At 35.9% G+C, this 12,781-nt stretch overlaps 1 protein-coding gene across 9 annotated transcripts in view; it reads left to right on the forward strand.

The window, feature by feature from the left end:
• Dach2 (dachshund family transcription factor 2) overlaps positions 1-12,781 on the forward strand; it is a 565,808-nt gene that overhangs the window by 129,575 nt on the left and 423,452 nt on the right. The gene's annotated exons all lie outside the window — the stretch shown is intronic.

Here is a 12,781-nt window from a genome sequence, read left to right on the forward strand (position 1 = left end):
TATCATTTTATTAAAATAAAATTTAGAAATTAGTCCATGTGGTTAGAACAGAGTACATTTTTTTCTTCCTCAGATAAAAGTCTACTAGAATCAAGTAGCTGACTTCTTGTAGAATAACTTTGCTCTCTGTCCTACAAATTTGTTTCTTCTATTTTAGTTTTATGTGAAAGCTTAATTCATGAAGGTTTTATTTAATTTCTTTCCTCCTCCACTAAAATAACATTCCTTTGCTAAAGGTGAATTAATATTTTTATTTCTAATATGCAACATACATATTTGTTGGTGGTTTTCTGCTCTGAGACCTTGTGGAAAAATTTGACCACATAATATCACCCAGAACACAGACTATTTCATTTGAGAACAAGGCTGCCTATTGTTTCTTTTCAAATAAGCAATCATGTCATTTTCACAACATAATTCAAAATCAGCAAAGAGAAAATAATTTTATATGCTATATTTAATGTTTTGCTTTCACTACTTAAAAGTTTACTACTATCCAATTATAGTGTTTTTATAATACATCTGAGATTGGCTTAATTCACTTAATGTTGTTATCTTTAGCCACATAAATTTTTCTGCAAATGACATTTCTGGGTGAAAATAATTCCATTGTTTATATGTACCACATTCCGTATCCATTATTCTGATATTTGAGACATAGTTTGGTTACATAATTTAAGTACTTTTTTTTTACAACAGTCTTGCCATTTATTTCTGGCTGAATAATGTAGCCCCAGCTGTCTTCTGAGTCATGACAATTTTTCAGTTCTTCTGTGTTAGTATCTTTAGTGCTGGGCTTATGGGTGAATATTGCTATACCTATGTCAATTTTGTTCTTGCTCAAGACATTCTAGATAATAAAATTGCTTAAAAAATATAACAATTGAGGGCTAGAGAAACCATCAATATGCACATCATCATTGCTCCTCTATATTGTTGTTGACTGTTTGGCAAAGGATTTTTCTCTGATTTAATTGATTTTAAATACTTACAGCATAAAAGAAGCATCAACTCACCTATAAAGAACAACTGAATTAGTCATAAAAGACAATATCACTTCCATATCATGCCTTAATCCTCATGGCTATATTTGCGCGCACGCACACACACACACACACACACACACACACACACACACACACACACACACACTTTATCTCTTTGGACACAGGTTCACTACTCCACGAGATGTTTTCCCTTCTAATCAGATACATATAATCCGTTCAGTCTGATTGCGAAGTTCATAAGTTGATTCCCTTCACTTTTTCTCTTGTCTTCAATGTCTTAAACCAGACAATGAAAACAAAGATACAGTAGAACTCATTTTCTCATTATTGATTTCATGCACCAGCTGCCAGCTGTTTTAGCTTGTTCATTTATATAACCCTCTGGGCAACTTTTTAAAAGTACTTTTCTTTGACCATCTGTTAAACAGGATTGGTTTAATAATTAAAGACTCACCATCCCCTTTCAAAGAAACATAAATGTTGCTATTGAAGCTAAGATATCAGCATTTTGAATTAAAAAACAGAGACAGCTTTCATTCTGAACATGGGCATCACACAATTTGAGACACTAGTTTTTTGTGCTTTCGTTTTTCTATCCTCACATACCCTTAATGTGAAAAAGAAAACCTGAAACCTGCAAGATTTCACTATTTCATCTCTTTATATTTTTCTTCATTTAATAAAAGTTGATTCTTAAGCTTGATGAAAACTCAATTTTATAAATATGCAAGTGGTTTTGGGTAAGGCATATTAGCTGAATGCATGCACAGGATGACCTAGTATAATGAATGCAGATATATTTCCAGAGAGACTCAAGTTCATGCATCCAGTGTAGCAAAGCTGAAAATAAGTCAGGATTGCTCATGTACAACAGCATTGTGGTTTAAACTTTTGGCTCAGAAGCTTCATTGTCTAAAATATTACTTTCAAAAAAAGCAACATTAGTAATGTCAGAAGCTACGTGTATAAAGTCTCACCAACATGACTGCCTAACACAAGAGATAAACACGTACTGCACTGATTGACATGCCAAAAGTGTATGGGGGAAGCCCACAGGCTTCAACCCTCCTTAAAGACCACAGGCAAGTAAGGAAATCTGAGAGTGGGAGAATAATCTTCCTCAAGAAAGATTACACCAATTGGTTATCCAGTACAAAGTGGTCGTCACTAAAAATATACATACAAGAAACATATATAGAACAAGCAGGCTGTATTTAGCAATATATAATATTTCTGCATGGAATAATAATGACAAAAGCCATGATTATGAAAGAGAGTAAGGAGGGGTATATGTGGTATTTGGAGGGAGAAAAGGAAAAGGACAAATGATATAATTGTATTACAATCTCAAAATAAAAGTAACATGTTACATACATTTTTTTATCTATGACTATTTGTGTATATCTATGCCACATGTGTGTGAATGCCAGTGAAGACTAGGAAGAGGGTAACAGATACTCTTGACATTGTAGAGGCAACTGGGAGCCATTCGATGTGGGTTAGGATAACTAAACTAGGGTTAGCTTTTCAAATACTTTGGAATGTTTCTAAAACTTACAGCTTATATGTCTGATTAAACTTAAATAAGTCAGTGGTTTTGCAATGTTTTGGAAATACTTTAAAAATAAAATAATTTGACTTTTATTTTAAGGGTACAGTGAGACTGGAGTTGTAAAATTATAGTTGTATAGGATGAAAACTATATCTCATTTTAATGACAATATTTTACTGTTACCAACTGAAGGAACAAGTAGCAAGTTAGCATGTGAGCTGAATTCGTACAATTTGAAATTTTCTGGGCAGACATTGTGTTACATTGGTGTGGGGTGAATTGCAAACATTGGTAAACTAGATTCATTAATTGCTCTCCTCCTCCTCAATAGAGATTCATTTTGAATTTTTTAGTATTTGATCAGCTACCCTATTCTCCCTCCACCTTCTCTCTGTTTTATTTTTCTGTTTTGCTTTCTTTTCTTGACGTTATTGTTCCATGATTGTCATCTGAAGAGACTTCAGTGTAGTGTATTTAATTCTTGAATACAAATCTGTCCAGGATTAAAAGAAATCACTTTAGAAATGTTTTCATGTTCCAGCCAACTTGCAAAAGAAGAAAAATATTTTGAAAAAAAATACTCTTGCAAGTCATCTTCTTCCTACTAGTATTCATTTGTTAAAAACAAATGGGGATTGGTTTTCAATACATCCCAACAGGAGGTTTTCCTTCCTCTACTGCTCCCCATTCCCAGTCCCTTCCCCCTCCCCAAGATCAACTCCTCTGTTTCCCTTCAGAAAAGAGCAGGTCTTCCAGAGAAATCATCTGAACTGCTCTTAGACTGTTTTTCATGCTAAATAATTCTTAAAATTTTATGCAGTAAGCTTTGATCATATTTACTCATACAACCCCCTATACTATCTGAGGTACAGTCCCAGTTTCCTACTCCTTCCCAACATCTTGTTTCCCCACTTTTTGTAATAGCCCATTGATAATGGTTTATATAGGAAGAGTCCTTTTTATTGTTTTATAGTTAACATATTCTGATAATACTTTAATTAAGGGAAGTTACCTGATTTCGAAGTATTCTGATAAGAAGATAGACCTATAAGACTGAAGTAAATAAGATTCTACAATGATGGTCTAGTGTTGCTTAAACACACATGGCTACTAGAAATTAAAATGTGTTAATGCATGTTTAATGTTGGTCAAAAACAGGTTACTCTGAGAACAGACAGAATTGTGTGGTATTTTTTTTAATGTTTGAATTAAAATAATGCATTATAGCTTCTTGTGGGTTATTTTTATATAGTTGAGATCAATTTGTATTTTTATGCTAAATACAAATGTTAATGTTGGTATTCGGTCTAAGTTCCACTCCCACAACTACCTGGCAAAGAATCATGTAAAGTTTCATGATAAGTTCATGAGAAATATCGCAATATCAGTTTCACATGAACTGCTACCTAGGTCAGGAGATGCATTTCAGTACTTCAAACTAAAAATATCTGTAGTCTGAAATCTTTGACATCTCTGTTATTATAGAGGAAATGCATTGCTTTTTAATACACTTTATAATGCAGATCAGAGAAGGAAAGCATATTGTCGTATTGTCATAGAGAAAAATAAGAGGAAGATTAAGAAATGTTAAATACTGGTTTGAGCTCACCAGAAATGTTCACATGTCCATTTATGCAGACTTATTTGAGTCTTCTTTTAGTTTATAATTGTTGCTTCCTTAACATAATTTTTCCTAAAGTTAAATAATAAACCTTACAAACAGTATGCTATAGATCTATCTTTTGTTCCTTTAGATAGAATAAATCTTTGTATGTTACTTATGTGAAATAGTACACTTCTACATCATTATTAGTGAATGAAACTTTTTTGAGGTTTTGTTTATTGTGTCACAAAGTTTCATTCTGCTGATCACATTTCTGTGAAATATTATGAGTTATATATGGAGTATTATGATGTGAATATACACACATAATCAAGCACATAACCTAAAATAAGAATTATTTTAGAAAGAAAACAAGATCATTGAGTATATAAGTTTTTGGGCTGGAGAGATAGCTCAGCCGTTAAAGGCTAGGCTCACAACCAAAAATATAAGAGTATATAAGTTTTTGAAGAACATACAGATATTTATGGGAAAAGTACAACATTAGCATTTGTCATAACAACACAATGTGTGATTTCACCCAACATTTAAAGTTTATAGTGTTACGTTATAACACATCACTTGTCTGAACCCTTACAGCTAATATGTGCATACTTTTTTGATCTGAGTATATTTCCTATAATTTCCTGAGAAAAGATTGCATCTTTATTATCTCTTTGTTAAGAAAATTTGCTATAAGCAAATCCTAAATAATTTAACAAGAAATTTCAAATTTAAAAATTCAACGAATAAATAACTTATTAAGATTTTCACTTAATGGCACTAAGGAATCAAACATGAGTTAAAGAATAGCCTTGAAGAATTTTAATATGTAGCTTTAAGTAACAATGTAGAATGTGCAATTATTGCTCCCGTGCATATATGGGTGATGGTGTACATTTTACTTATTTATCTGGGGGAACCTTCAGATTCTATCAACACAAACATTATTGAGGCTAAACACATAGAAAACATTGAATAAGTTTTCAGAAATAAATGAATGACTTTTCTTTTATTCTGTTACATATAACTACCAGCTAAAATTTGGAAATTCTTTTTAACTGTTACATATTTTTTTTAATTTTTACATTAATTTATTTTTACATTCCAGATTTTATTCCCCTCCTGGTCCACCACCCACATCCCAAACTTCCTCCTTACCCACTCCAGTCTCCACAAGGATGTTCCTACCCTACACACCCAACCAGACATCTAAACTGCCTGGGACCTCCAGTCTCTTGAGGGTTAGGTGCATCTTCTAACACCAGGCAGTCAGTCCTCTACTGTATATGTGTTGGGGGCCTCATCTCAGCTGGTGTATGCTGCCTGGTTGGTGATCCAGTGTCGAGAAATCTCAGGGTCCAGCTTAATTGAGACTGCTGGTCCTCCTACAGGGTTGCCCTCCTCCTTAGCTTCCTGCAGCTTTTCGCTAATTCAATCACAGTGGTCAGCAGCTTCTGTTCATTGGTTGGGTGCAAATATCTGCATCTGACTCAGCTGCTTGTTTGGTCTTTTGGAGGGCAGTCATGGTAGGTCCCTTTTTGTGAATGCCCTGTAGCTTCAGTAATGGTGTCAGGTCTTAGGGCCTCCCCTTGAGCTGGATCCAACTTTGGGCCTGTTACTGTACCTTCTTTTCCTCAATCTCTTCTCCATTTCCATCCCGGTATTTCTTTCAGACAGGAAGAATGATGGGTCAGAGCTTTGACTGTGGGATAGCAACCTCATCTCTCACTTGATGTCCTGTCCTTCTACTGGACATGGACTCTACAAGGTCCCTCTCTCCACTGTAGGGCATTGCATCTAGGGTCCTCCCTTTGATTCCTGAGGGTCTCTCAAGTCCCAGGTCTCTGGTACATTCTAGAAGGTCCTCCCATCCTACTTCCTTCTGAGATCTCTTGTTTGCATTTTTTCTCCTGACCCTTAGAGCTTCAGTCCTCCCCCTCCCCACGAAATACCAGATCATGTTCCCCTTTCCCACCACCTCCCACCTTCCACTTTCCCATCCATGACCCTCCTTCCCTTCCCTCCTTGTGTTTGCTTTCTTCTCCCTCCCAAGGGAGACTGAGGCGTCTTTATTTGGGTCCTTCAGCTTATTGACCTTTTTGAGTTCTGTGGACTTATCTGTACTTTTTTGGGGCTAATATCCACTTATTAGTGATAACATACCATGAATGCCCTTTTGGCTCTGAGTTACCTCACTCAGGATGATATTTTCTAGTTCTATCAATTTGCCTGCAAAACTTAAGATGTCTCATTCTTAGTAGCTGAATAGAATTCCACAGTGTAAATGAACTACATTTTCTACATCCCTTCTTCTGTCCTGGAACATCTGGGTTGTTTCCAGCTTCTGGCTATTACAAATAAGGTCACTATGAACATAGTGGAATATGTGCCCCTGTGGCATGATGGGGCATATTTTGGGTATATTCCCAAGAGTGGTATTTCTGGGTCTTTAGGTAGGTCTATTTCCAATTTTCTGAGGAACCTCCAGACTGATTCCCAGAGTGGTTGTACCAATTTGCAATCCTACCAGCAATGGAGGAGTGTTCCTCTTTCTCCACATCCTCACCAACATGTGTTGTCACCTGAGGATTTGATCTTAGCCATTCTGACTGGTGTGTGGAATCTCAGGGTCTTTTTGATTTGCATTTCTCTGATCACTAAGGACTTTGAACATTTCTTTAGGTGCTTCTCTGCCATTTGAGATTCCTTTGTTTTGAATTCTCAGTTTAGTTCTATGCCCCGTTTTTTGATTGGGTTGTTTGTTTTTTGTCTGTTAGCTTCTTTAGTTCTTTATATATTTTGGATATTAACCCTCTATCAGATGTGGGGTTAGTGAAGATTTTTTTCCCAATTTATAGGATGCAATTTGTCTTATTGGCTATGTCTTTGCCTTATAGAAGCTTTCCAGTTTCATGAGGTCCCACTTATCATTTATTGATCTTAGAGTGTGAGCCACTGGAGTTCTGTTTAAGAAAATTCTCCCTGTGGCAATGAGTTCAATGCTCTTCCCCACTTTCTCTTCTATTAGATTCAGTGCATCTGGTTTTATGTTGAGGTCCTTGATCCACTTGGATTTGAGCTTTGTGCATGGTAACAAATATGGGTCTTTTTTTCACATACAGACAGCCGGTTAGACCAGCACCATTTATTTTTTCCATTGTATATTTTTGGCTTCTTTATCAAAGACAAATTGTGCATAAGTGTGTGATTTTATTTCTGGGTTTTCAGTTTTATTCCATTGATCAACCTGTCTGTCTCTGTATCAATACCATGCAGTTTTTATCAGTATGTAGTAGTAGAGCTTGAGGTCAGGCTTGGTGATTCTCCCCAGGCATTATTTTTATTGTTAAGAATTGTTTTCACTATTCTTTTTTGCTTTTTGCCTTTCCAGATGAATTTGAGAATTGCTCTTTCCATGTCTTTGAAGAATTGTGTTGGGATTTTGGTGGGGATTGCACTGAATCTGTAGATTGCCTTTGGTAGGATGGCCGTATTTACCATGTTAATTCTGCAAACCCATGAGCATGGGAGAGCTCTCCATTTTCTCAGATCTTCTTTGATTTCTTTCTTGAGACACTTGAAGTTCTTATAATAAAGATCTTTCACATGTTTGTTTAGAGTTACCCCAAGATATTTTATAATATCTGTGGCTATTGTGAAGAGAGTTGTTTCCCTAATTTCTTTCTCAGCCTGTTTATCATTTGTATAAAGGAAGGCTACTGATTTATTTGACTTAAATTTATATCTGGCCACTTTGCTGAAGTTGTTTATCAGCTGCAGAAATTTTCTGGTAGAATTTTTGGGGATATATATATATATATATATATATGAATAATATATACTATCATATCACATGTAAATTGTGATACCTTAAATTCTTCTCTGTTATTTTGTATCCTCTAGATCTCTTTTTGCTGTCTTATTCTCACCAACACTATGGTTTCCACATGACATGGTACCTTGCTTTTTAAATTAATATAATTAAAATGAACAGAGATAAATAATATTAATATTTAATATTATTAGTCTCAAATGCATGATGGTATTTTAATTCCTCTGCTGATATAGTTTTTTTTGGTACAGTATGAATGTTTATTCTACACTTTCAAAAACGAATACTGTAATCTTCTTGCTATTTTATATGATTTAGTGGTCTTTTAATGACTTCAGTGGTGGCAAAATAAGAAAGTTTCGTAATTAAGTGCATTATTTAGACTTTTGCAATTTTATTTTTTAGTAAAGTATACTTGACCATGTTCTTTCCTCTTCCTAAAAATTCCAAGATCTTTCCATCTTCCTGACAATCCAGCTTCGTGTTCTTTATCTAAGTCTCAAAAAACAGAACAAAACAAAACAAAACCCTCCACCACTATCACCCCTCCACCAAAGCTAAAACAACATTAACAGCACAACCAAAACAAAAATAATAAACAAAGACATAGAAGTGTATAAAGGACATGAAGTCCTTTTTGTGTTGGCCAAATACTTCTGGCATCAGGCCTGCCCAGGAGTGTCTGAAAGTCCATTGGAGAAAAATGATTTTCCTTTTGTCAGTGTTGATCAATTACAAATAGTGTCTTAGTTAAGTAAAGATAATTAAATAGGTACTGTTAAGATTTTAAAAGATTAATAAAACAACACTTAATCTATTAGATTGCTATAATTGTAATAAAATATTTATGTTGAAAATAATTTTACTCAACATGCAACTTGTGTTGAACATATCATTTGATTGATTGGCAAACATTTTAAAATGATTCTGCTGAATTGAAGGAAAATTATATATATATATATTATATGATTCTTTTCTAGGAATTTTGTTACTTGTAATATGTAGAATGTAAATATAGTGATTTTGAGACTGACATATTCACTTTAAATTCAAACTAAGAACATTACCTTGTCACACATTATCTTGAAGGTTACAATTGGTGGTAATTTTCAAAGACTATGCAAACATCAAATCTATACTAGTAAATCTTTAAAATCTATAGTTGATCATACCTGTAGCAAATCATACTAAAAATATGCCAGAAATATCTTGGGTTTATTTTTTGCATTATAGTAGGAAAATGTGTGTATTAAGATGTTTTAACACGGGGTTGGGGATTTAGCTAAGTGGTAGAGCACTTGCCTAGCAAGCGCAAGGCCCTGAGTTTGATCCCCAGCTCAGAGAAAAAAGAAAAAAAGGAAAAAAATAGATGTTTTAACACATGCTCAGCTTTAGAAAAGTATTCAAATAAAATGCCAGTTAGAAATATTGTATAGAAGCCACTACACAAAACTGCCTGTTTCATCTGCAGACTAATACTGTCCAGAAAAGGACAAATTATGTAGAATAGTTGACTAATAAACTCTGCTAAGACAGGGTGACCAGCCCTTCAAAATCTGCATTTCAAGAGTCTGTCAGTTGATTTTGGGCTGGAAGGCTGAAGACTTGCCCTCACATGTTGCTAACAGGGGACTGTGCTAGTGGAGATTTGTCTCTACAACCTCTCAGTTCTAGAAGCCGTGTTAGGCTTCCTATGTGTATAGATATTTGGTCATTCTCAGATTTCTGACGGGGTGGAAGATTGATTATAGTCTCATAGCCTATCAGGCTGTATAACTCTGAATATACATATTTTATTAGATAGTTATCAGATAGTATACAAGCTAGCCAAGATATATATTTTAAGCCTTTCTTAAGCTGGAATGTATAACTAAATGTTCTGTTTAATTGATATAGTGATGGACTGGGTGTTGAGTATATCATATGCTTTATAAATTGTAGAATGCTAATAATTGTACTCAATTTATATAAAAGTGAAAAGGCTTTTTAACTGGACAAAAAGGGGAAATGTTGTGGTTTGCCCTGAAGTTATCTGTATTTTGATGCTAATTCCACTGCCCCAAGGACAGCTGCCTAGTCAAGTACTCAGGAAGCAGGTGACTTCACCAGAACCACGTCTCCATTGAATTTGTAAAATACAGGTGAGGGGCAGGTACAGTATAGAAGGAGGCCTGTCATTGGAGGAGAAGGAAGGATGGGGGGGGGGGAGAGAAGGTTGAAGGAAGAGGAGGAGACAAGGATGGAGAGGGACAGATGAGGAGAGAGGGTGAGAAGCCATGGCAGGTGATGTTAAGATTCTGCTCTGTGTATTTACAGGTTGTTATTAATGTTCCTAAGGGATGAATGGCACCGGGCTTGTATGTTTAAGTGGTCGATTATATCTTATCAATTGGATCTAAAAAAAAAAAGAAGTCAGTATATCTCTGTGAAAAGGTTTATATGGAGTTTGGAATTCAGGATTCATGTTATAATTAGAGGGATGGATTCTAAAAGAATTAGAAATGTTGCCTTGCTATTCCTTTCACATTAGAAATCACTAGAATTTATATGTTACATAAATTTATAAATAGGGAATTTATCAATAAATAAATATTTATAAATTTATCAAGTTATTCTAATTTTAATAAATATGCTTACTTTCAATTGTGATAATATTTCTGTTCAACATAACACGCATTAACACTTCTCTATTTTTGGTAATTTGATTACTTCCAATATAGGGATATAATACTGGAATCTAGTTATCTAGATTATAATATTGACCAAATTTTACCTAATTAAAATAGGTTTAAGATTAAAAAACTATTTGGCAAGTGATTTAGATTACATAGAATTTATTCCTATTAATAGCATACTAAATCTTAAAATTTTAGTTCAGTTATGTATATATTTTATGTTTAAATTACATTTTAAGAAACTGAAATCATAATAAATACAATAATTTAGAGTTTGGATGTCAGGTTTACCTGCTTTCTTTAGGATCAGATGGTCATAAGTTAAATAATTTATAAGAAAGATTCCTCAAGCCATGTTCTTTTTTTTTTTTTATTAACTTGAGTATTTCTTATTTACATTTCAAGTGTTATTCCCTTTCCCGGTTTCCGGGCAAACATCCCACTAATCCCTCCCCCTCCCCTTCTTATGGGTGTTCCCCTCCCCATCCTCCCCCCACTGCAACCCTCCCCCCAACAATCTAGTTCACTGGGGGTTCAGTCTTAGTAGGACCCAAGGCTTCCCCTTTCACTGGTGCTCTTACTAGGATATTCATTGCTACCTATGAGGTCAGAGTCCAGGGTCAGTCTATATATAGTCTTTTGGTAGTGGCTTAGTCCCTGGAAGCTCTGGTTGCTTGGCATTGTTGTTCATAAGGGGTCTCGAGCCCCTTCGAGCTCTTCCAGTTCTTTCTCTGATTTCTTCAATGGGGTCCTATTCTCAGTTCAATGGTTTGCTGCTGGCATTTGCCTCTGTATTTGCTGTATTCTGGCTGTGTCCCTCAGGAGAGATCTACATCCGGTTCCTGTCAGCCTGCCCTTCTTTACTTCATCCATCTAATTGGAAGCCATGTTCTTTTTTTTTTTTCCGTTCCTTTTTTTTTTTTTTTTTTTTTTTATTAACTTGAGTATTTCTTATATACATTTCGAGTGTTATTCCCTTTCCCGGTATCCGGGCAAACATCCCCCTCCCCCCTCCCCTTCCTTATGGATGTTCCCCTCCCAACCCTCCCCCCATTGCCACCCTCCCCCCACCAGTCTAGTTCACTGGGGGTTCAGTCTTAGCAGGACCCAGGGCTTCCCCTTCCACTGGTGCTCTTACTAGGATATTCATTGCTACCTATGAGGTCAGAGTCCAGGGTCAGTCCATGTATAGTCTTTAGTTAGTGGCTTAGTCCCTGGAAGCTCTGGTTGGTTGGCATTGTTGTACATATGGGGTCTGGAGCCCCTTCAAGCTCTTCCAGTTCTTTCTCTGATTCCTTCAACGGGGTTCTATTCTCAGTTCAGAGGTTTGCTGCTGGTATTCGCCTCTGTATTTGCTGTATTCTGGCTGTGTCTCTCAGGAGCGATCTACATCCGGCTCCTGTCGGTCTGCACTTCTTTGCTTCATCCATCTTGTCTAATTGGGTGGCTGTATATGTATGGGCCACATGTGGGGCAGGCTCTGAATGGGTGTTACTTCAGTCTCTGTTTTAATCTTTGCCTCTCTCTTCCCTGCCAAGGGTAGTCTTGTTCCCCTTTTAAAGAAGGCGTGAAACATTCACATTTTGATCATCCGTCTTGAGTTTCATTTGTTCTAGGCATCTAGGGTAATTCAAGCATTTGGGCTAATAGCCACTTATCAATGAGTGCATACCATGTGCGTTTTTCTGTGATTGGGTTACCTCACTCAGCATGATGTTTTCCAGTTCCAACCATTTGCCTATGAATTTCATAAAGTCATTGTTTTTGATAGCTGAGTAATATTCCATTGTGTAGATGTACCACATTTTCTGTATCCATTCCTCTGTTGAAGGGCATCTGGGTTCCTTCCAGCTTCTGCCTATTATAAATAAGGCTGCGATGAACATAGTGGAGCACGTGTCTTTTTTATATGTTGAGGCATCTTTTGGGTATATGCCCAAGAGAGGTATAGCTGGATCCTCAGGCAGTTCAATGTCCAATTTTCTGAGGAACCTCCAGACTGATTTCCAGAATGGTTGCACCAGTCTGCAATCCCACCAACAATGGAGGAGTGTTCCTCTTTCTCCGCATCCTCGCCAGCATTTGCTGTCACCTCAGTTTTTGATCTTA

The sequence above is a fragment of the Rattus norvegicus genome, chromosome X (genome assembly GCF_036323735.1).
Source record: "Rattus norvegicus strain BN/NHsdMcwi chromosome X, GRCr8, whole genome shotgun sequence".
In the NCBI taxonomy this organism is placed as follows: Eukaryota; Metazoa; Chordata; class Mammalia; order Rodentia; family Muridae; genus Rattus; species Rattus norvegicus.